Here is a 25,200-nt window from a genome sequence, read left to right as displayed (position 1 = left end):
TTCGCAATCCTGTTGGCCTTCCCCTCCCTTTAATAGGAGACTTCCCACTGTTCAACATGGAGTTAGCATGGGTATTCCATGCTGCTGGACCAGAATCCTTCAACCTCTCTGCCCCTTCACACACACAGAATTGTTTTTACAAACAATTCTGGCAGCCAATAAACTCATCTCAAAGGCTTGAGACCGGTTGTAGCAGCCATCTTTACTGTGCACAGGCTATGCTCTGTCAGAGACACAGCAGGCCCAATTCTGCTCTATATCTATTTTCATTACTTTTCCTTGATGCAGTTTACGAATCATCATTACAGTGAGGTTGCTTTCATTTTACTGCCATGGCACTTCAATTACACATTAAAAACAGCATTGTTAATAGACATATCATGCAATTTTGGATGCATTTATCCTTATGTCTTCACAATAGATTTTACCCTGTGCAAATAAAACGAGGAGGTATGCCCCTCCTTATTACTCTTTCTCTCCAGTATCTTTGGGTATTCTTAGACACCATGCTTGCCATAATAGGTGGTAATGTTCAGTTTCAATGGATTTCTCTCAGGATAAGTTGAGCTGTAACATAATTGTAGTGATTAACTCCAGGCAGGTTGTAGTATTCAGGAGTGTTTATTAAAGTAGTTACAAGTACAGATGGTCAGTCCAGGACTAGTCCCACCAGGAGCAGCCAGCATGCTGCTCAGCCCTTCTCCAACTGCAGTCTCTGGCCTCCAACATCCCACGTGACATCATTCTAGGAGGAACTCTCTGGCAGAGCATGAACACATTGAAACCAGGATACAACAATAATGAGCATTTTTTACTTGCATTCTCAATCTTGGAGGTAATCTCTCCAGTAACCAATGATGTGTTCTTCCTATAATCAGTTGTTACTGCCCGATGGACTGAATTTAATGTTAAACACTCCATTAAGGTTATTAGTGGTGATTTCATTTTCTAGCCAAATGAATGCCTCTTCAAAATTATGTTTATGAGTTTCCATGGCCTGGGGAACTCACAGAGTTTTTAACCCCTTCCTTTAAACTGCAATAGAGAATAAGGAATACCTAACTTTAAGTAGTTATACTATTGGTCAAATTATAATATAAAAGCATTTCTAAAGGTCCTTCAGTTCCCTATATCCAAGCTGTGTTCATAAAATGTTCTGTCTAAATGGGATACACTGAAGCTAGCTCCTGGAGGCCACTGACAAAGGCATGCCTCTTCCTCTTGGGGTCTTGTGAGGATTTCCTAGCAGCAAGGTAGCTCACAACCTGCAGCTTTTCTTCCACATGCTGCAGAGCCTAATTAACCAAACCGAGCAATGCATTTATTGGAGGGCGATCTGTGGAGTTTCTGAGCCATTTGGGTGCAGATTTTCGACTTCAACCTGTGAACCCAGTGGAGCTCTTGGATGTGACCCGATAAACCGCGCTTTATCTTTCAGCCAGGCGTGGCTCACCTTGCATAATAAATTGTTATTTTATGCATTAGATGAGGATTGGTAGCTGTTGATGTCTGCAGTCTTCACGCTCACCAGTGGGAGGTCACTGGAAGGTGGCGGCTGGAAGTGACAGTAGATGTCAAAGAATAGATTACACTCCTAAATACAGGTCAATCTGTACTCCATGGGCCATCTATTTTATGAGTAGAAAGGATTGTATTTCTAAATATTAATTTTTACCAACCTGCAAACCTAGTGTATAGAATCTTTAACTCTAAAATATAGTCAAGGTAACCATATACAGGGAAGCACAGATTTACTATTCGTAGCTATGCCTGTAATTTCCTGGATAGCATCTATTTAATGATATTGTTGCGGTGGATAGAACAAAATACTCGTTATAGTGATAGAACACCTTACCGAGTTTGCAACTCGGACAGTGGAAATTTGTAGCAAACAAGCATTGCGACACCGAAGGCAGATTTCAGTGTCACTGTTGATCCGCCCAAAAAATGTTTCTCTTGAAGGAAACACACACGTCAGCTACCTCCAATGCTCCGCTGTTTATGCTGATGCTCATTGTGACTATGAAGAGAAGATGGCTGGTGCATGTTTCTCAGTCTGTGTTCTATTTTGGGAAGGGGGGGTCCTGGGTTTCGGTTTTTAATTCTTCCTCGTTTTTTAAGTCAGCTGATCTGTTACATGTGCATTTTGGGATCTGACTCCTCCTATGCCTAGGATTAGCTTTTGTTTGTTGTTAAAAAATGGTAGCCTGCAAGTGGCTAACAGTTGCCGCATGTCCCACCTTTTCTCCGAAGGTAATGCCCATGAAGTATTGGCTCGGGGACGAGCAGGGACGCGCACTCTGCAACAAAACATGTTTTGCTTTTGTTTACGTTGAGCAGGCAGTGCGAGTCCGCCCAGTTTACTTGTATTTGAAATTGCATAGCAAAATAAAATAAAAAACGACAACTGCATTTGGTAAATTCATCCCTACCAACCATCTCTACAGCACACTGTCAGACTGCTCACCGCCTGAGAAAAGAATTTCCTCCCGGCTATGCTGACCTACCGATCCCCCTGGCTCTCGCGTTTTGTAGGCGTCTCAACCCCATTACAAGCCACTTATTTCCAGTGTGTCGGCACAGAGCTAATAGGTTTTTGCTGATGAACTTGGGACCCCGAGGATAATCAACATTGTTCTGTGGCTTTCAGGGTGAGTCGCAGCGTGAGAAATGCATAAATGAACACACAGGGGAGACACGTGTCGAAAAGAGATAGCGGGGCCCCAGCACAGAGAAGGAAAAAGCCTTCGATGGTGACACGTCAGAAGAGGCGAGATGTGTGGATTTTTGTCAGTTTAATTCACCTTTCTGGCAGCTACCTTTCCATGAACTTTTCACAGGCTGTCTGAATGGGGTTGCACTGAAGTAGAGCTGAGGCAGCAGGGTGTGTGGAAGGCGCTGCACAGAGGATGCAGTTGACTTCAGCCACTCTACACCCTTATCAGTCAGATGGTCATCATTCTTTTAAATGTATGTATAAAATTGCACACATGTCACCATAACTGTAAAATAACATGTAGGAGAGCTCAATGCTGAGATTTAGTGTCCAAAGCCAGGTAATGGTATTCACTTACATTGGATTGATGTGTCCGGATGTGAACCAAACAATGGAATGGAATTTAAGACAGGCAGACCCCTGATCAAGGAACATTAGCACTTGAAGCATCCTCTGCCGGTGCATATGTGTCTTTCAGCCTTACCTTTTTTCACTCCATGCAGCGCCACTCCGCTCCATGCAGCACCAGTCCGCTCCATGCAGCACCACTCCACTCCATGCAGCACCACTCCGCTCCATGCAGTACCACTCCACTCCATGCAGCACCACTCCACTCCATGCAGCACCACTCCACTCCATGCAGCACCACTCCCCTCCATGCAGCACAACTCCACTCCATGCAGCACCACTCCTCTCCATGCAGCACCACTCCGCTCTACGCAACGTCATTGGAGACAGTGACACTCAAGGCAACAGCACTCTACACAATGTCACTCCAAGCAGTGACACACAAGGTAACGACACTCTACGAAGCGCCACTCTGCTCCACGCAATGCAACACCACTCCATTGCACACCACTCCAGGCAACGCCACTCTACGCAATGCCACCCCACGCTGCTGCACTCCACACAGCTGCAACTGCATGCCACTCCACGCAACGCCACTCCAAGCAGTGGCGCTCTACATAGCATACCTCTATGCAGCGCCACTATACGCAAAGCCACACCGAGCAGGGACTCTCAAGGAAACGCCACTCAGTACAATATCACTCCAGACAATACCACACCACCTCGCTCTATGCAACTTCACTCCACTCTACGCAGCTCCACTCCAAGCAGTGACACTCAAGGGAACGCAACTCTATGCAACACCATTGCGCTCCACGCCACCCCACTCCTGGCAATGCCACTCCGCCTCACGCAGTGCCACACCACTCGTAACCAGTGTACTATATGCAATGCCACTCCATGCAACCCCACTCCACGCAATGCCATGCCGCTGCACTCCACACAACTGCACCCCGTAAGCCACTCCATGCAAAGCCACTCTACACAGCACCACTAAAAGCAACACTGCTCCAAGCAGTGAGACTCACGGCAATGACACTCCGCTCCACGCAATGCCACTCTATGCAGTGCCACTTCGCTCCACGCAATGCCACTCCACGCTGCTGCACTCCACACAACTGCATACCGCAACTAACTACACACAACACCTTTCTATACAGTGCCACTCTAAACAACCCCACTCCAAGCAGCGGTACGCCACACGTTGCCTCTCACGGCAACACCACTCTACGCAGCCACTCCACGGAATGCCATTCCACGCAACACAACTCCACTCCACGCAAAGCCACTCTACACAGCGCCACTCTAATCCATGCAATGCCACTCCACATCGCTGCACTCAACACAGCTGCAATAGCACCCCACTACATGCAGCACCATTCTTCACATCGCCACACAACCCTACCAACTCCAAGCACGGACTCTCCATGCAACGCCACTCTATGCAACGCCACTCCACGCAGCACCTCTCCACACAACACCACTCCATGTAACACTGCTGCACACCACTCCACGTATCGTCACTTTTCTATAAACTTGATAGGTCTAGCTACACATTCTATAAGTTCACTCTCACTTTACTGTAGCCACTCATACTTTCTTTAACTACTATCTCTTAATACCATAATCCTTTACCAATGAACAACCTACCACATAATTACATTACACAAATACGGTCCACACCACACACAAACACACTACTAACAAATAAAAAAACATATTTCCACTTCACTACAAATAGAGACACTACACTAAAAAACAAAAGACATATATATAAAACATTACCATTTACGTCAACAGTTCTAACTCTAAAAAATGCGAGACCTATTTCATTGAAAATGCTTGTTCTGTATTTTGATTTGTGTTGGGTGTGTAAAACCTAAGGGGATTGTTGGTATTCCTGTTACTTTTGTTAGCCGTCTGTTTATGCCTCCTGAATGAAGTTCTGCAAATGTTGTATTGCAAAATGCCAATAAAAAACTGAAACCAAGTAAATAAAAAATATATTTGATAACTATGACGTGCTTGATTTCTGATTATGTGACTGGGACATTCATGGCAAAGTGATTATGTGTGATGCCAGTAGGATGTAAAATGATCTATGGGAATTACATTTCCAAAATGAACATGCATGTATTGCAAGATCAAACTGATATAGTTTTATAACATATATCCACATAAATAGCTCTGTACCTAACAAGTGAGCCAACAGCCCTCCCACAATGTACCAATTGATGAAATCTTCCAGTAGTTCTCTCTTGTCATTCAGAGATTTTAATGGAGGAAAGCAACCCGCTACACTTAGAATTGTGCTGAGTTTTTTAATCAATCCTTGAAGATTTTCAAGAGAGGAAGCATCCTCAATCTATGGAAAATGTAAGAATCAGATATTTTGATTAAATAACAGCAACTAAACCATATTGATGCAGAATAAGTGGCTTGGCCATCTATTGCATAAAAATATTTGTTCAGTAAGTTTATTGTTAATAAAAGTATAACAGTAAATAGACTAAAACAGTATTAACTGTTACTGTAGTTAATGCTCCTGTAGTTTTACACTAGTTACACTCTGAATGGAACACCAATGGGGTAAAGGTGAGAGAGAATGATATTAAAGATGGCTCTTATGTACCTGAAAGTGTTTGTTGGTGGGTTTTTAGTTAGTGCAATTAACAGTTCCACACTGAGTGTATTAATCCAGGATGCTTATGTTTAGGTACTCTCCTGTATTAGATTGTTTGTGGAACCGTGGTCAGAACGGCCCCTTCTATTATATTATTAGTCAGGGTGTTAACTGTAGCAATTCTGGGAGAGTCTGATGTGCCTGAAACTTTGTCTTCTTGGAATATGGAGACGGGGCATATCAAGAAGATATCACTTACTCTTGCTTAGGTGGTATCACCGAGAGTAATTAAGTAATACGTTCTTTACTTGGTTAAATAAACAACCATGAAAGATATAAAACAGAGTAAAAAATTAATAAAAAGAGCAAATATACACATAATATAAAACACAGTCTCTTAGATTCGGATGACAAATCAAGTACAATAAACAGCAGTAAAAAAAATCAGGGTGTTTATGAGAGACGGGCCCAGTATGTAGAAACATTATATGGAAAGCGTGTTAAGGCCTGGCCCCTCAGAGATCTTAACAGCATTTCTTAAAAAATAACCCTTGTTAACACAAATGCGAATATATCTCAACATGGCAATAAAGAGCATGGCAGGCCTCACTTGAATAAGCTGAGCCTCTCTCACAATAGGAACCGGAAACGTTTTCCTTGTAAGGGTGTGTGTTAGACCTGCCCTTTTGACAGGTTTATCCCCAAACCTTTTGCCTCCTATTTTTCTGACCTTATTTCTATTGGCTGTAGGATTCAATGCACTTTGTCACTGTTGATCAGTGATATAGTGCAGATGATCTCTGTGTTAATTGTGACAATGATTGGTTATCAATGATTGGCATATTTGATTTACTGGTAAGCCCCAAGGAAAGTGCATGGTGTGTGCCAGGGTCTGTAAATCAAATGCTACTAGTGGGCATGCAGCACGGGTTGTGCTACCCACATGAGTATCCCTGTAAATCATCTCAAACCTAATGTGTAAACTACTGTGTTGTCCTGGCAGGTGCATCCACTTGCCAGGCCCAAACATTCTTTTTCCTCTCATGTAAGGTACCCCTAAGGTAGGCCCAAGGTACCTTCATTGGCAGGGTGCAGTGTATGTGAAAGGTAGGACATATACTAGTGTGTGTGACGTCCTGATAATAAAATACAGTGTATTTAATTTTTCACTGTTGAAAGGCTATCTGTCCCATAGGCTTATAATGGGACTGCACTGTACCATGTTCACATGTGTAACTTTCCCTAGGGACAAAACAGGAAAATCATCTTTGAACTCAGAATTTATTAACGCACCTTTTGGTAAAGGTGGTTTTTAAATCCTGTGTTTGAAAATACCACTTTTAGAAAGTGAGCATTTTCTTACTTCCCGATTCTGTGTGCATCTGGCAGTGCGTGGGTGACAGGAACTGAGATGTACATTCACTCTAGACAGTCATTGAAGGGGGTAGAGGTGTGCCATGCCTTGCATGGGGGACTCAGCCCAGTGCTGAATAGACCTGGTCTGCAGTTAGAGTGGTGGGAGGACTCGTACTTACACCTGAATAGGCTGTGTCTCCTTTGGCATAATGCTGTCTCTGCCCCGGGGTCTAAGTATTAGACCTAAAACCCCAGGACTGGGGATTGCGCAGAGGAACAAGAGGACCCTGCCAAGCAGACGAGCGAAGGACTGTGTGAGGATCGCTACCTTTTCTAAGTGAGGGGTGGTTTGGCCTCCAGTTGCTGCTTCTGGTGGAGGAAAAGGACTGACTCTTTTAGCCCTACTGTGGTATCCTGTTTGTGAAGAATCCCCAAGGGCCAGTGAGGTTGGCCCCTTACTCCCCCTGAGGACAAGTAGGGGGTACCTTAGACGCTTCTGCAGCCCCAACAAAACCACCAAGGAGAACTGGAACAGAGAGTCAGAAGGACCAGCTTTTGGCGGACTGCATCACTTTAGAGGTGAGAAAGGTTGTTGCTAATGCCCAGGGGGGTGATGGGTGGGGAAGGGTAAAGCTGGTTTACAGGATTAAAACGAGCCAAAGATAGTCTAAATCGGCCCAACTTGGCCCAAGTTATACCCTTTTAAAGTTCAGCAACCTTTGACCTTTCCTCGCCAGGAGTGCGTGGCTCTCCGCTGCCGTTTGATTGAATTCCCCCGGAGTGAACCAGGGCCTGGGGGAGAGCTGCGGTGATTATTACTTTGGGTGAGGGGCATGCATGTGTCCCTTCTCCCCGTGCCTCCATCTTGCCTGGGGACCCCATCCCTGGGCGGACTCATGGTAAAGAGGCCAGGACCCCATCCCTGGGCCCCGTTTGCTTCCTGAGGTGTGGAAGTGGGGGGTGGGTCCCCATCCCCATGCCCCGTTTGCTTCCTGAGGTGGGGAAGTGCCGTCGCGCTTCCCTGAGTGTAAGGACCGGGAGGGCCGCTGCCTCCCCCACGTGGTCCGCTCTCCGGGGCTCGTGTCGAGATGAAGCAGGAGCCAACCGCGGAGGGCTGCCCGCTGGAGTGGGCAGACCTCCATACATGTTGCCGGCTCCTGTGGCAGCACGCGTGGGTGCTGCTGGGACAGGGAGCCGGTGAGTGTGACAGATAGACCCTGGTGTGAGGTAGGCCCAAACCTGTGCAGCGCGCACACAAGACCCACACATTTAGTGTGCTGCTCGGCGAATGATCACATATGATCACCACCCGTTTATGTATCCCCTCGGACTGAGCCCAGTCACAAGGTGTGTGCAAGGATACAATTTGGGGGAAAGGCCGAGCGGCTCTCTAATTCCCTTCCAATTTTTTAATCAAAGCATATATATGTAACTAAACTTTTATACACATTAACAAAGTCTCTTAGCTTCTGGCTGGGTGCCAGATACGGGCGCCGCTGATATTCAGGTGCAACTGATATCTCTGACTTCTTGGAGCCACACTCCGCTCTTGTTCACCAGCATGATCTTCATCCAATGTATTTCCGGAACATGTTGTCTGACTCTCTCAGGCTTGTTTGCCAGGCCATGTGCCTCCATATGTCACAGCTGAGGACAGGGGAACCCTACTCACAAGCAACCAGGGTACTAGTTTTATACAAGAAAACAATGGTTCTTGTGGATAATATGAAAAAATGTTTGGCAATAAGTACACGCAATGGCAGTAAGTTTTGTAAAGACCCTAATAATATCAGAGGACAAAATGGACACTCTACAGTTTGATCTTTAACGTTTTCATAAATACACAATAAGATAGTATAAAACACTTTCTTAAATTCAAAAAGCGCTACACTTTGTGCGTTGTGTCCCCAAGTGAAACATGGAAGCAAACAGTGTGACTATATACAGTGAACAAATTACAAGGGGTTTCCATAAAAGCAAGAATCGACCATTCAATTTGTACATTTGTCTCCAACCTAGGTATATGGTGACACTGGCTGTGTGATGGTCTGTTCTGTAAAGTTGTCGACGACGTTTCGACCCACTATGTATGGGGGGTCTCCTCAGGGCTGTTTATGTGGGGACATCTACAAAAGATAGGGAGAGCATTAGGCCCAAATTACCTCGAAATGTGCTGCGGCCCCTTGGGTGGGGATGCCCCTCGGTTGATGGGGCCTTTGAGCGTCAATTGGCAAAGGGTGGTGGTACGTCCTCTCTATCTACCTCCTCTAATGGTTGTTCTTGCCGCACCTGGAGCATGTTTATTCTCTCGCCGGGCAGTGGTTTGTTGGCTTGTGGTCGAAACCGTAGTATCCACACTTTTTGGGGTTTTTCCCCAGGGTAATCTGCAGTTGAGTTGGGCTCCGGCGCCGTTGTATGGCGTCTATCGTTTCCTCTTTAATGGCAGTTGTCTCCATGGCCAGTGATGTATTGGCATTTCTGGTCCTGGCTGCTTCCATTTCATCCGCCCGGCAGTTGGAGAGTTTGTATGAATGTGCGAGGATAAAGATTTCGTCCAATGAGATCCCTGGTTGATGGAGTATTTTGCTTTGGAGTGCCACAGACTTACAGCCCTGATTGATCTGCGCACGTATCTCCTGGTGTTGGTCGATGTTCATGCACGTGCGTGCAAGCTTCTGCAGCAGGGCGTAGAACATGTCTACCGACTGCATCCATCTGTTTGGCTTGGCATAGCTTGAAGCACTCATAGTTGGGATTCATCTATCTGTCAAAATGCCTATTTAGGGTGTCTACAGCTGCGAGTCATAGTCACCGTCTTCGCCGGTGTTGGGTAAGGTCTCGAAAAGTTTGTACAGTTCATCGCCCCAAAGTGCATCAGTAGCGATCGTTTCACAGCCCCATTGGTTTCTCTGCCATGGTTTTCAATGAGGTGCAGCTGTTGCGGGTTAGCTAGCTGACTCAAGGGTGGCAGCGGGGTGACAGAAGTATGCGAGTATGGCACGAGAGGCACTAGGGCCATCACTGGTGGTGGATCCTCCATAGGTGCTGTGATTCTGGCACTTCAGAGGTGGGTAGTGGCGTGGGCACTGTTCACTGAACCCAACGTTTCAATGCTGTGGGTGATTCCTGGCCTCTCTGGGCATGTGGAAAAATGGTAGCTTTATCTTGTCACCCTTCTTTCTTCAGATCAGGGGTCTCCAACTTTTGTGTAGTGAGAGCTACTTCTGGTCAGTGAAAATCGTCATGAGCTACCAAATCCCAAGCAACTCCCGCAGTTTTTCGAGAGACCTCCCACGCCCAGTTTAATTAACTTTAAGGTTAAAAAACCTAATTCCATCAGAGCCCACCATACTGTGGTTTGAACACAATACTTAAAAGTTCCCTAGAAACACTGAAAGGAATGACTTTGGATTTGTGTTGTGTTGTCAAACCACTTTACGACCTTTTAAAATAATAGCTTCAAAATCAGGACCTTTCAATAGCTGTCACTGAAATAATCATTGTAATGCAGCTCAATTAACAAACAAACAGGATAAGCAATCTTACCTTCAAGGTGGAACTGTATGATGTCCTCTAATGCAGTTCCAAAGAAGTCATTATAGTAGTGAAGTAGTCACAGTACGCTGCAGTCAGCCTGTGCAAAACTTTCCTGAATCACAATTGCAGATGGATTTGTCTACTGTAGCTTTGACAAGATCGCTATGTTTTTCAGTTGCCAGATAAGCTAAACTTAGTACAGATTCTGTCCTCCACTCTGAATTCTTCAGAAGGTTCCGTTTTGACTTTAAGGTTTTTATGGCACCAGTCATGTTCACAGTTGTATTCTCATTGCTCCCTTTACTTCGTAGGAGTGTCACTAAACCAGGACTACAGTACAAAATGCTTTGTTCTTATTCAACTAAAAAGAACTTTGAAAGATGCTGAAGATTCTTCTCTTTAGTTCTTTTTTTTCTCGATGTCAATACACCAGGCCTCCAGTAAACACTGCTTCTTTCTCATCTTGTGCAGCAAATAAACATTTGTAAAGGTGCTGAAGATTCTTCTCTCCAGCTACTTTTTTCTTGGTGTCTGAAACTCACCCTGAAGTACACACTGCTTTGTTCTTGTTCAGCTCTAACAACTGTTAGTAACAGAAGGACTTTTGAAAGATGCTGAAGACTCTTCTCTTTAGTTCTTTTTTTCTTGATGTCAATACAACAGGCCTCCCATGATCAAACCCCCTTACCTTGGCATATATTGCTTGTTGATGTATAATGCAATGGTAGTTCAGTAACGGAGGGAAAGCTGAATCTGCTTTACAAATGGCTATGAAGCCAGAATGACGCCCTATCATTGCGGGTGCACCATCAGTTTTTATCGCCACTAACTTTTTCAATGGGACATTTTGTTTCCCAAAATAATTTTTCACCTCATTGTGAATGTCAGATCCTCTGTTTGTGGTTTTCGGAGGCAACCAAGTTAAAAATTCCTCTTTATCAGTAAAATCTTCAAAAACCATTCTAACGAACATTGCCAACTGTGCAATATCGTTTGCATCAACGGATTCATCACATAGAAGAGAAAAATATTTGCATATCTTTAAATCGTGCTCTAACTGCTCTATCATGTTTGCCGATAATGCAGATAGATACCCTTCTTGCCACAGTATTTGACCCCAACTGCACATCTGAAATGGCAGACATAATTTCAGGGCCATTTTTAAAGTCTTTGAATAAGGAGTTGGCCATTAGAAGCATTGCTTCCTTCACAACAGCTCCATCTGCAAAATGTTGCTGTGTGCTTAATCAAGTGATGCGTAACTACAAAGGATGCTTCAGTTGTCGCAGTGGCTTTCTTCGTGGGCTTTATAAAAAAATGATTGATGTGTCTGCAATGCAGATTTTAGTTTGTTTACTTTTTGTGGCCTCAGGCTGCTTCCTTTACGGAACTTCCGCTGAAAATGCATGTGCTTTGTTGAAAAATGCCTCTCAACATTTCCCTTTTTTCCCACTGCAACTTTTGCTCCACAGATTAAACATACACAGTTGTCTTTAATTTGTGTAAATAAAAATGTGTTCTCCCACTCTTGCTGGAAGTGGTAAGTCTTGCTCTTTGCCTTTTTGGAGGGACCTGACTCTTCAACCATGATTAGTTGTTAAGGCTGTAAGCAAGAGTAAAAATGTTGATGAAGTCAACATCCAATAATCCATAACAGGCAAGAATACCACGTGGACACCTTTAATAATAATGTATTGTAGACCATTTGTGAGTAGCAGCCATGCTGGTAAATTAAACAGCACCGTTGGAAATTGAGATAACTCACTCACCTTGCTATGTTTAACTATGAACACAGGAGGGCTGCTTTTCACAAATTACCTGAGATTCCATTAATTATGACCAAACCATAGTTTGTGGCTTGTATGGACCTTAGATAGCTTCTGTAAGAACATGACTTCAAATTGTACCACACCAAGCACCCAATTCACAAAAGAGGAAGTTTTGCAAATCATTTATGTTGGGTACTCCTACATTTGTAGCAAACATTATACTTTTTGGAATTAGGACAAGCTTTCAAAAGTACTCCACATAATGATATTCTTTGACAGTTGCAGATTTTGTGAGAGCCCTGTGACCTCAGTCTTATGGTGACTGGGATTACCCACATTTCAATTCAAACCAATAAATAATCACCTTTCTAAATATTGACCACAGCTGACTGACGATTCAGACAAGGGGGTGGTGATGGACAGAGTATCTGAATTAAGCAGACCACTCTTACCCAGTCCAAAGATCAGGGCTTGATCCATCACCGTTTTTTTAGCTCACTGCACCATCCCAGCTCAGAACCTGGCTATATGCAAATCAGTCTGTCCCTGGCCCAGTGCATCATGGGAACAGGGCAGACTAAACTACCAAGCCAATTCTTCACCAGAAAGGAGATAAGCTTCCGGGGACCGGTTTCTGGCATTTCAGCCGTCGTCGGCCCGGCTTGCTTGAATCCTGATGGTGCAATGAGCAAGGGACTCACATCTGAGTATACCCTTCCACGCTTAGGGTGGACAAAATGATTCAGAAAAGGGGGTGGTGATGAACAGAGTGTCTGAATTAAGCAGACCACTCTTACCCAGTCCAAAGATCAGGGCTTGATCCATCACCGTTATTTAGCTCACTGCACCATCCCAGCTCAGAACCAACCGGGCCGAAGACGGCTGAAATGCCAGAAACCGGTCCCCGGTAGCTTGTTTCCTTCCCAGTATAAGAATTGGCTTGGTAGTTTGGTCTGCCCTGTTCCCATGATGCACTGGGCCAGGGTCAGACTAATTTGCATATAGCCAAGTTCTGAGCTGGGATGGTGCAGTGAGCTAAAAAACGGTGATGGATCAAGCCCTGATCTTTGGACTGGGTAAGAGTGGTCTGCTTAATTCAGACACTCTGTTCATCACCACCCCCTTTTCTGAATCATTTTTGTCCACCATAAGCGTGGGAGGGTATACTCAGATGTGAGTCCCTAGCTCATTGCACCATCAGGATTCAAGCAAGCCGGGCCGAAGACGGCTGAAATGCCAGAAACCGGTCCCCGGTAGCTTGTTTCCTTCCCAGTATAAGAATTGGCTTGGTAGTTTGGTCTGCCCTGTTCCCATGATGCACTGGGCCAGGGTCAGACTAATTTGCATATAGCCAAGTTCTGAGCTGGGATGGTGCAGTGAGCTAAAAAATGGTGATGGATCAAGCCCTGATCTTTGGACTGGGTAAGAGTGGTCTGCTTAATTCAGACACTCTGTTCATCACCACCCCCTTTTCTGAATCACAGCTGACTGAGGCAAGGAATAATTTTATCTGATTATCCCAATATACTTATGAGTGAGAATGTCTCAGTATAATGATGAATAGTTCTTTGACTGGCCCTGTTGTGAACAGTCAGGTCGTTGAGCGCGCTCCTCTAAACACTGCCCTGGTGCTCTGCTTGTGTTTATTAATCTTCAGTAGGCCACAGGTCACAATTCACTCAATGAAGCACTAAAAATGGACACAGCATCTCTAGTCTAGGAGGGAGAGGAGGATACCGATAACCAGTGGGTGAACTTTACAACATGAAACCGGAAAACCTGGGACCAATCAGGTCTCCACTCTTCAGCAAACTGTGTGATGCTCACCTCTGTACTACCCAGAAAAGGCTGCTAGCAGACTAATACAACCACAAGAAATACCAATGGGACCTAGTATAGCAGCAGACTGAAAATCATAAACAGTAACTGCGTATCTGCCTCACACCTCATCCTGCACCACACTGTACAGTGTGCCCCATAATGATAACGTTTTATAATTATGCTATTATCAGATATTACATTAAATAAGCGCACCTTGTTGTTCATTAGGCAAGCCTTGGAAACACTTTCTACATAGGATCACAAACCAAGGAAAACACTTTCCACCAGACACCCTACATGGCAAAGCCTGCAGCCCATGTAGGTAAGTGCTTCAGGGCCACACATTGAGTATGTGTGCCCTATGCGCTAATAATACAGTGCAACACAATGCCTCCCCTTTCTTCATTATCAGACATGACAGCGCCTTGAAATGCATAAGTTGAGGGTGCACTGTACAAAATCTATGAGGCCACACAAAGCCACCATGTGTGGCCTTTAATGGCCTCATAGATATGGTCACAGGTTCAAATCCCGGTGAGTCCACTCAGCCTTTCGTCCATTTGAGGTCGATAAAGTGAGTAGCATTGAGTTGGGTAACAATAAACATCTGTTATGCAGCGCCAGGACACCTTCGGGTAATTGTGCGCTTTACAAATACACCTTGATGTTATGTTGTTAAATATAAGCAAATCAAATAGCTGAAGAAAGTGGCCCACATTTGCAAAATAAGTTTTAAACTTGTAAAGACATGTTGTATAGGTCATAGGAGGTGTTTTTCAAGGTATGGAAGACTAGGCTAGTTGTGCTTGCAGCAGTCAATGTTTCTTTGGTAATATCTTAAAAATTAACAATAAAAAACAGCCCACCAGCCAATAAAAATGGCACACAAATAGCCAAATATTCACAGACAAGCATTGGCACAGACCACCAACCAATAAAATCGTCCCACAAACAGCTCCAAAAATAACCAATAAGATCCTCAGTGGCCACACGACACCACACGGGAGCAGTCAAGGCCTCACTGTGGAGAGACCGGAGCTGGGAAGCCAGAGATGCCTGTACAGAGAGCGCAGTGGCCAGTGAGTGGATTGGAAAGTGGTGACGAAGCTAAGGACTGTGAGCTGTGTGAGGAGGTGGAGCAGGTGCAGGCCCAGGTGGCTTGCTGGCCCTGTACTGAACAGCTTCTGGTGCCTGGGGGTGGGTGTGTCTGGATTGGAGTCTGGACTCAGTGTGGTTTTTGACAATGCGGAGTGGAACTCTGGAGGACACTATCTATTGCGCCCCACACCCCCTTGAAACTGAAGCAGTCACGTGCGGTGTGGCTGAGGGGCGGAACAACATTCCAGGGTGGCAATGGTGGCCCTCAATAAACCCTGACAAGAATGTGGATGCAAAGACATAATCGAATCACCTGTTCACTGCACCACTGAGGAGTGCCCTGACTAAAGTACATATATATATGGATCAAACATTGTGCAATAATAAAGTGAAAAAATGGATAAAGTGCAATAAGCAATTTAAAAAAATACAATTCAGAGCAACTGCAAACTTAGAGGTCTCAATACCAACAAATACAAATTTTCTATTTTTCTTCCATATTATTTTCTCCTACTGTACACTGCGGGAAATGCCCCCGCAACTGCTCAAATTTGTCAATTTGGTAAGGTTATTCCGCTTCTTAGCATAAATAGGCCTACTACTGTGTGTTCTGCTGACACCGCTAAAAAGACACCTGCTTGCAAGACAAAGGAGCACCCAAGCTTCCACCGCAATGTGGTCCCAGTGCTCTGAGACGGGACTGGATTATTTTGGCGCAGAACGATTCCTTCCAGTATTTTGAAGAGGATGGTGGTCGTGTGACCGTAGACAAGGATTCTTGGGAACTTTTTCACTGTGTTAGTAATGAGATAAGAAACCAATTCCTGGAAGAGAAAGAATGATAATCGGTTAAGAATGTGGGGACCTTTCACCAGAGAGCAAACTACGTCATAAAACTCTGAACAGCCACGTACTTACGAAACCCGAGGAACTAAATGGCATGCATTTTTATCCTAACGACCTCAGACGAATGACAAATGATAGCCATGGAGCCAGAGGAGCTGCTCTCTTGGCTCTCATTGTGTCCGACAGCTGCTGCAATGTCTCTACTACCCAGCAACAAACACAATCAGATGTGATGAGGAAGGGGGCCGTGTATTCCGTCAGCAGTCACCGCAGGCAAATGCTAGATTAGAAAGATCTCTACACTTCAGTTGAGCTCTGGCGATCTGTGCTGAAAGGGAACCTGCTGCCCACCGATGACTGGATCAACAGAGTTACAGCACAGCGCTAAATAGATCAAGCCATATTAGGGCTGTTATCATAGTTTTGGGCATGGAAATGAAAAGTGCTGTGTTATGTGCTCTCCTTTCAGTCAGTGCAACCAGTCTAACAGTGTGGGAAGAACACCCCCCAAAGAGAGGGTCCTCGCTGAAGTACGGTTGTGTTCATTGGCCCGGGCCCCACAGGCCCACACAATGTTATGCCCCCTGCTATTGACCAATGTCCAGAGGATTCCAGAGTCCATCCAGCCCTAGCGCTAATCACTGATCATCCAATCAAGTATTCGGAGGGAAATACCACGCACAGACCAAGCCAGGGAATGTGTCTGTTAATTAATCATACAAACCTGTCACCTCCACGGTTTAAAAAAGTTCCCAACAGCCCATCTGGACTTGAATCCGTGTCCAAGAGCAGCAATCCACACTACATAGATGACTACAGGTAGCATCACAGCACATGCAAGAACTCTTGTGAAATAAAGGACTATCGGAACATGTCCGATGATTTCCAGGGTATCAGGGAGTTTGTGTTTACAGCACAGACAGGGATCGTGGTTTACTTCCTACTTCTGATGGAAATGGGTGGAAGGTTGTACGCGCGGGTCCCGCAGTTCTCTCCAGCTTGCTCAACCTGCAAACCAGCTCTGCAATGCTCCGCCCTGCCACGCCTGCTTGAGGTCCGCACTGGCACCTGTCGCACTCGCACAATGGACAGTGAGGAAAAGGCAGGGGGCACATGAAGCAAACTGTAACAAGACTCTGCAAGAGAGGAACGTCCTCCTCTTCGGCCCGCCCCAGCTCAAAAGTCAAAGGCCAATCTGAGCAGCATCAAACCACATTGGGGCTGTTTTGATAGTTTCGGGCATGGGAATGAAACTGAGGTGGCACTTTGTTTAATTTGCTCTCCTTTCAGTCAGTCACAGTGCAACCAGTCTAACATTGTGGGTCACGGGCGGGGGAAGAACACACCCAAAGAGAGGGTCCTCGCTGAGGTACGGTTGTATCCACTGGCCCAGGCCCCACAGGCCCACACAATTTTATGCCATCCAGCTCCAGTGCTAATCACTGATCATCCAATCATGTATTCGGAGGGAAATACCACGCACAGACCAGGCCAGGGAATGTGTCCGTTAATTAATCACACAAACCAGTCACCGCCACGGTTTACAAAAGTTCCCAACAGCCCATCTGGACTTGAATCTGTGTGCAAGAGCAGCAATCTACACTACATAGATGACTACAGGTTGCCTCACAGCACAAGCAAGAACTCTTGTGAAATACAGGATTATCAGGGCATGTCCGGCGATTTCCATGGTTTTAGGGAGTTTGTGTTTACAGCACAAACAGGGATCGTGGCTTACCTCCTGCTTCTGGTGGGAATGGGTGGAAGGTTGTACGCGCGGGTCCTGGCAGTTCTCTCTTGCTTGTGCAACCTGCAAACCAGCTCCACAATGCTCCGCCCTGCGACACCTGCTTGAGGTACCCACTGGCACCCGTCGCACTCGCACAATGGACATTACGGTGCCTTTGAGGAAAAGGCAGGGGGCGCGTAAAGCTAGCAGTCACAAGACTCTGCACAAGAGAGGAACGACATCCTCTTCGGCCCGCCCCACCCCAGCTAATCTCAAAGCCATTCTGAGCAGATGGATTGGGTGAGGGGGGCAAATGAGACAGAATAAAATCTAAATAGCCTAAACAGGGCTACTAAATTGAGCAGCACTAGGCACGAGCTACTCACAGGGTCTCGGCGAGCTACCAGTAGATTGCGATCGACTGGTTGGAGACCCCTGCTTCAGACCCTTTGCACATCCACTACTATCAGCACCCCCTGAGGCAAAGTCCTAATTCTGAGGTGCCTCCAATGGAGAAGGGAAACTCCCTTTGCCACACAGTCCCACATTGATTAACCTCCCAGTCTATTCATTGGTTATGGGCAGTGTTGTTTTTTTTTTTCCACGTGCTGACCCCCCCAAGGAACCGTTACAGGACTGCATCTTTCATTTTTGCCTCACCTTGACTCTCAACAAACACACAGAAATTGCCGCCTTCTCACACTACGTACAATATGATTTTGAACAACGACCAAATAAAAGAATTCATTAAATCTGGTCTGGTACATTTATTTATATCTCTTATTCATATATTTTGATAGAAACTGATATACTCCTGGAATTTTTTAAAGGCAAGAAAAAGGAGTACACATACCGAAAAAGGCACATACAATCTTATTCAATTAGTAAAATACATTTCAGATTCACATAAAACATCATGACAACACCTAAAGAAAAAACATGAAGAAGTCAATCAAAATACATCCAAACAAACATGTACAAAAATCTATTTCATAAATTCGAAACACACTAGGTTATTTCATTAATTACAATCCTATGAAGACAAAATTTATAACAAGAGCAACAACGCTTTTGTCCCTTAATCAAGGTCACTAGATGAAATAATTGGCTCTTGTTGAATTTGCCGACGCGTTTCAGGTTCGGGCCATTACTCCCCAAACCCTCATCAGGGCTCTGTTAATGATCTGTATAGGATGTAAAAAAACATGAAGTTTTAATAGCAACCTATTGGCCTCTTCTCTAACTGTCACGCAATTTGGACCAAATAGTGTTTGTACCTGTATTATCCTGAGCAGGTGACCATTAGTAACTTCTGTCGATAAGTTCACTCTCTTCTTCAAATAGTGAATGGCACACTTTATATTCTAAAAGATAACCACATAATACTACTATGTATAGGTTCTGTCTTTGTCAACTAGTCATGGACTAGGTAGAGTTCAGTTTAATAGAGAATTTCATACCTCTATCTACGCGAACTGGCGCTGTGTGGTGGGGCGGAGGAATGTCTATATCTGTTTGCTTTTGTCCTACATAACAAAAAAGCATATGGGGCTTTTAGTCCCATTACTCGTGACAAAAGGCATTTTTAACTTATATACAAACTCGACGTCTCTCATACCTTATTATTAATGCAATCTTCCTATTACAGCTGAGCTGCGCCGCCTGTTTCCAAGTCTTCGTGGCCGACACCTATTAGAACAGTAACGTTCCATTACGCTCCAGACTTGTTACTCTATGTTTTCAACATAAATATTAAAGAGTTGTTCTTCCACTCGTACCTGCTTTTGTTGTTTGAGGGAAATAATTCCTCTCACCCCCTTCTTGTGCCCCGTCCGGGGCTCGGTGTTTAAAAAGGATCCCCTCTGCTACTTATCGTGGGCTAAACGCCTGTGCTGGCTGAATTAATCGCACTGAAAAAGACGAGACGCGGAAATCAATCATTCGCGTCTTTTGCATTTTTGAATAACAGAGCGTGAACAGTAAGCCCCGCGTGTTCGTTCGGCATTACCTGCACTGCGGTCTGCTCTGCTTCATCAAGTCCGTGTTGCCGCTTCACCAAGTCGGTGCTGCGGCTTCCTGCACTGGCTGTGTCTAAGACCGGCAGTTGGTTTGGATTAGTTAAAAGATCCAGTCTTTAGTTTGGGTGCATTATGGGATCAGTAGTTTTCAACAGGACTGTGTATCTTTACACAGGTCGCCCAATGTAGTGCAAAATGTGCATAAAAACGTAAAGTTCTGTGTTTGTTCGAAAAAAGGGTTTTGTTTTTTTGTTGAAGACATCGCCATATGTCTAAAGTTAGAGACAATCTTAATATGAGTAAAAGCGTTATGGGCAGGATTATTGCAATAAATCCCATATTTTTCATTACGGCCATGTCAATTTTATCTCGTGTGGCTGATGCAGTATGTCGCTATCTCCATAGCAACCCGTCGCAGGTAGTAGGACACCAAGCTTCAAAGTCTTGACAATTCCGACATGCTGTTTAATCCAGTCATTATACAATTAAATTTAAGAATCAAATATGCTTCCTTTTCCAACAGCTTACTTTCAACATCACGAGGGCGCTGTACATTATTCATTGAAAAAAGGACTGACCATTTGAAGTCATTTTCATTGTGGGACATTTCCACATAATGTTCCACCATGGGCGCAGTCAGTATTTTCCTTTTTATTCTTGACTTGTGCTGCCCTATTTGTAGGTTGACCTGCTGATTTGTTTTGCCTATGTAAATCTTACGACAAGGGCAAATTATCACATAGACTACGTTGCGAGTCCTACAATTCGAAAAACCAGTGTGTCTCCATCTTACTCCCTGATTTTCGAACTCAGCTCCTTCAATCGTACTGGCACATGAAACACAATTGCCACATTTATGATGGCCTTCTATTGGTTTCATGTCCCACAGGCAGGAAGGTCACGTTTAGGTTGAGGTTTTGAAAGATCTGCTCTAACAATTTGTTGCCCCAAGCTCTGATTCTTCTTATATGCGAAAATGGGGCGCGGGAAGGGATACTCTAAGTCCTCCAGGAGGTGCCAATTTTTGAGCACAGCTTGTCTGAGTTTATGTGTGTCCGGCCCGAAGGTGGTCACACATACTACTCAATCTAACTCTTTCTTTTCTTTCGGTTGTAATAATACATCACGTGGAGTGAATCTTGCTCTCTTATAAGAATGCTTCAGGAGCTTTTTTGGGTATCCTCAATGGGTCATCTCATTACTGAACAACTGGGCATGATGGTCGTAGTCCTCTATTTCGGAGCAATTCCTCCGAATGCGCAACATTTGGCCGTACGGCAAATTCCCCTTTAGGCTTCTAGGATGGTAACTTTTGTGGTGCAAGATGGTATTCTTATCGGTAGATTTTTTGTATAACGATGTTTTCAATGCTCCATCGACACAGGTCAGCTCTACGTCCAGAAAAGTAATTCTCGTGGTGCTTTCCTCCATGGAGAACTTAATATCCCCATGCCTAGTATTGATCCATTCGTGGAACGCCAATAGTTCGGTCTGGCTTCCCTCCCACAGAAGCCAGACGTCATCTATATAGCGCCACCACTGAATGATGCTTTTGATATATGGAGTGTTATTCTCCACAAACATGGTCTCATACTGTGCCATGTAGAGCACCGCCATTTCTGGGGCATAAGGACACCCCATGACGGTGCCCTTGATCTGCATGTAAAACTGATCTTTGAATAAGAAATAGTTTTTTTTTAGAGCTATCTCTGCAAGTTTCAAAATAAATGAGGTCGGCACCCTATCTGGCTTGTCCCTTTTCTCCAAATATAGCTTGATTACCTCAAGAGCTTCCTCTTCTGGCAGCGCTGCTAGCCGGAAATGATGCGGCTGACCTGGGGGAAAGCCACGCCCCCAGTGATTCGGCGTTTCCAACCAGACCATGGAGCCGCCGGCAACCTCTGCAGTCTGGAGCAGGTGCACAACCAGCAGGAGCTGTCCCGCGAAGGTCTTCAGCCCGAAAGCGTTGCAGGATAGCCAGTTGTGGCAGCAGGTGGAGCTACTGGGCGGAAGCTAGCAATGCCGCTGTAAGACACCTACACTACCACGGGGGAACGAGGAGGTAGCTGGATGGCAACCAGGGGTCGACACTCCCTCATCACCAGTGTGACAGGTAGACCCTTGTGTGAGGTAGGCCCAAATATGCGCAGCGCTTCACACAAAACTTACACATTTAGAGTGCCGCTTGGCGAGTGATCACGTGCAACCACCACCCATTTATTTATCCCCTTAGACCCAGCCCGGTCAGGAGGGGTGTGCACGGATACAATTTAGGGGAGGCTCTCTACAGCAAGAAGAGCTAGGGGTGAGCTCCCCGCGCTGTCCTCCACCACGGACCAGTGTTGAGGTCTCTAGTGGGCCTCGCACCTCCATCAAACCCAGACAAAGCAGGTGAAACAAAGAGGAGGGCTCACAGGAGAGCCGGTACTGTGATATTCTCTGTACTCTGGAATCACTCCCCATAATGCTTTGCGGGGCCTTTGGTTTGGATTGTAGTTTTGCCCTTAACTTTGCTTGGGGTGGTCTTAGGAGGATGGGACCACTACTGAATCGTTCAGAGAGATGTGCTCTTTGTAGTATTGTCAACTGCTTGGTCCTTGTTCTAGGTTAGGGGGTACCCCAAAATCATCACCTCATTTGCTGTTTGATACATTTCCAAAATTTCTTTTGTTTGGCGTATATGCTCTTCAGCATGTAAAGATAGATTTATTGCTATACCAAAGGTGTGGAAGGTTTTCAAATGAGTATTGCAATGTGTTTAGATAAGATTTACTCTTATTGGGGTACAGGTCAATTAAGATCTATATTGAAATATTACTAATTACACAGAATGATGTTTTTGCAGCATATTGTTATATAGTAACATTCATGATTGCTTCCTGATGTAATGAGGGGTGATGCCTATAATGGACTGTGGTTCATGTATATATTTCATGCCAAGTGATTTATGACTTTATTGATTTATGGTCTAATGTGTGTGATGTGTATATATAATACAAAGGATACTTTTGATATACCCTTGTATGCAGTCTATTTTGTAGTGTGTCATTGGTGTGTGTGTGTGTGTGATGTGTAAATGCTTTACACATTGCCTCTGGGATAAGCCTGACTGATCTGCCAAGCTACCAAGTGGGTGATCAGGGGTTATCTTGGGGGTGTAACTCCCTTACCCTGACTAGAGTGGTGGGTTCTGCCTGGCTTAGGTGTATACTCTAGCCAACCATTTCTTTTTTTTTTGTTGAAATTTTTTGTATTAAAATTTACAGATGAAAATACGAATACAAATGTAGTAATAAATCAGAATAATATTATGATAAATGGAAGAAAATACAAATGAGAAGAGAACTCACATAAGGCATAACAAATATGAGGAAACAAAATTAACATATATTCCATAATCCTATATGTGGTAAGAATAGGAAGAATATAGGTAAATTATACTATAGAGGAAAAGATAAAGAAAAGAAAAGAAAGAAAAAAGAAAAGCAAAGAGAGGAAAAGAGATAGAAAGAAGGAAAAGAAAAGAAAGGAAGAAATTACCAGAGTAACAAGAACAGATAAGAAGAGAAGTGGAACAAAGGAAGGGGAAAAGGCATCAATAGTAAAGTAACAGGGAGGGGATCATAGAGAGAATAGAGTTAAGCAGAAACAGTGTGTGTAGAAGAAGAAGGAGTAGGAACAGAGTCATCGTCCACAGTGGTTTCCAGGAAGGGGGACCAAATTTGGAGAAAAATGAAAGCCTGATCTTGTAAGTTATAAATTGTGCGTTCATGGAAAGCTGTTTGCGTCATTGCCACCAACCACTCTTCCTGAGAAGGAGCCGAGGGGGATTTCCAGTGACGTAGTATACAAATTTTTGCAGTAGCCAAAGCAGTATGAATAAGACGAATTTGCGGTTTAGAAAGTTTCGGGAATCCTCGAAAATCGTGTAAAATAATGTTGGCAGGTGTAAAAGGTAAAGGTAATGACATTGTAGAAGCCAATGTCTTCCTCACAAAAAGCCAAAAGGATCTAGTACGAGGACAATCGCAAATGATATGTGTAATATCACATCCGGAAGCAGAACATCTCCATCAGGAACTATGTAATAACAACTTAGCTTGGTGTAATTTAACAGGAGACCAATGCCATTCATTGAGAATTTTGAAAATACAGAATTTGAGACAAGCTTCCCGAACCCCCCTATGCAGTCCTTCTAAAATGTGATCCCATTGAGTATTGGAATATACCACTGATAAACGGGATTGCCATTTCAGCTGAGGAGCTAGTGAGAGAGCCTGTGAAAATAGAGGATGCATGAATGTCTTATAAAGACCAGAAGTCACACCTTTAAGATTTCCCCATAACTGCACATAAGACAAAATAGGAGAGACTGAGAGTAAGTCTGGTGGAGAGCCTAAGTGCTTCGTGATAGCTTGTTGAAGTTGGGTATATTTATAGGATTGTGTAGGAGGCAGATGAAATTCCTCGCTAAGTTGGGAAAAGGGTTTAAAAGTTTCATCATGAAAAAGTTGATCTATAGAATTGATGCCAGCTTGTTGCCATAAAGGCCAGGACAAAGTGCGACCACTAATACGGATGGCTGAATTAAGCCATAAAGGGGTTTTAACGTGAACTCGCGAATTAGATTTAAGTATACGATGACCTCTCTGCCAAGATTTATGCATTGCAGACAAGATAGGGTTTTTAGGATCGGAAGAACTGGTCCCCGTGCCATATAGAAGGGACAAACCTAAACCAGAAGCTAAAAGGTGACGCTCAAGTGGAACCCATTGAGGTATATCTTTAGATTTGGGTAGAAAAAAAGTGAGTTGTGAGATATGGAGGGCAAGTGAATAATGCTCAATGGAAGGAAGACCTAAACCCCCATGTAGTTGATGAGCCTTTAATTTGGCCAAAGCAAGGCGTGGTTTGACCGTACCCCAAATAAAAAGTTTTATTTTGGAATCAATGGATCGAAGAGTAGTTAGGGGAATGTGGAGAGGAAGCATACCTAGAACATAAAGAAACTGTGGTAGAGTAACCATCTTAACCGCCTGAACTCGTCCCCAAAGAGATAATCCCAGAGCTTTCCATTTATCAAAGTCTCTTTGCATTTGCGTGATTAAAGGAGTCAAATTATCCGTGACCATATTATCCAAACCTCTATTTATTAATATTCCTAAGTACTTAAGCCGGGATGTTTGCCAATGAAAAGGAAAGCCAGATATTGCTGCTTTCGTAGTACCAATGGACATGGGTAATGCTTCACTTTTATCCCAGTTTATCTTGTAACCCGAGAAAGAAGAGAAATCGTTGATAATTTTGAGGAGAGTGGGAAGAGAACGGGGAAGATCAGT

General features: G+C 44.4%; 1 pseudogene; it reads right to left on the bottom strand.

The window, feature by feature from the left end:
• Positions 1-25,200, bottom strand: part of LOC147736565 (G2/M phase-specific E3 ubiquitin-protein ligase-like) — a 71,594-nt pseudogene that overhangs the window by 18,548 nt on the left and 27,846 nt on the right.

This window comes from Lissotriton vulgaris, chromosome 1_2 (genome assembly GCF_964263255.1).
Source record: "Lissotriton vulgaris chromosome 1_2, aLisVul1.2, whole genome shotgun sequence".
NCBI lineage: Eukaryota > Metazoa > Chordata > Amphibia > Caudata > Salamandridae > Lissotriton > Lissotriton vulgaris.
Note: the sequence above shows the minus strand (reverse complement) of the source record. Positions and strands in the feature narration are given on the sequence as shown.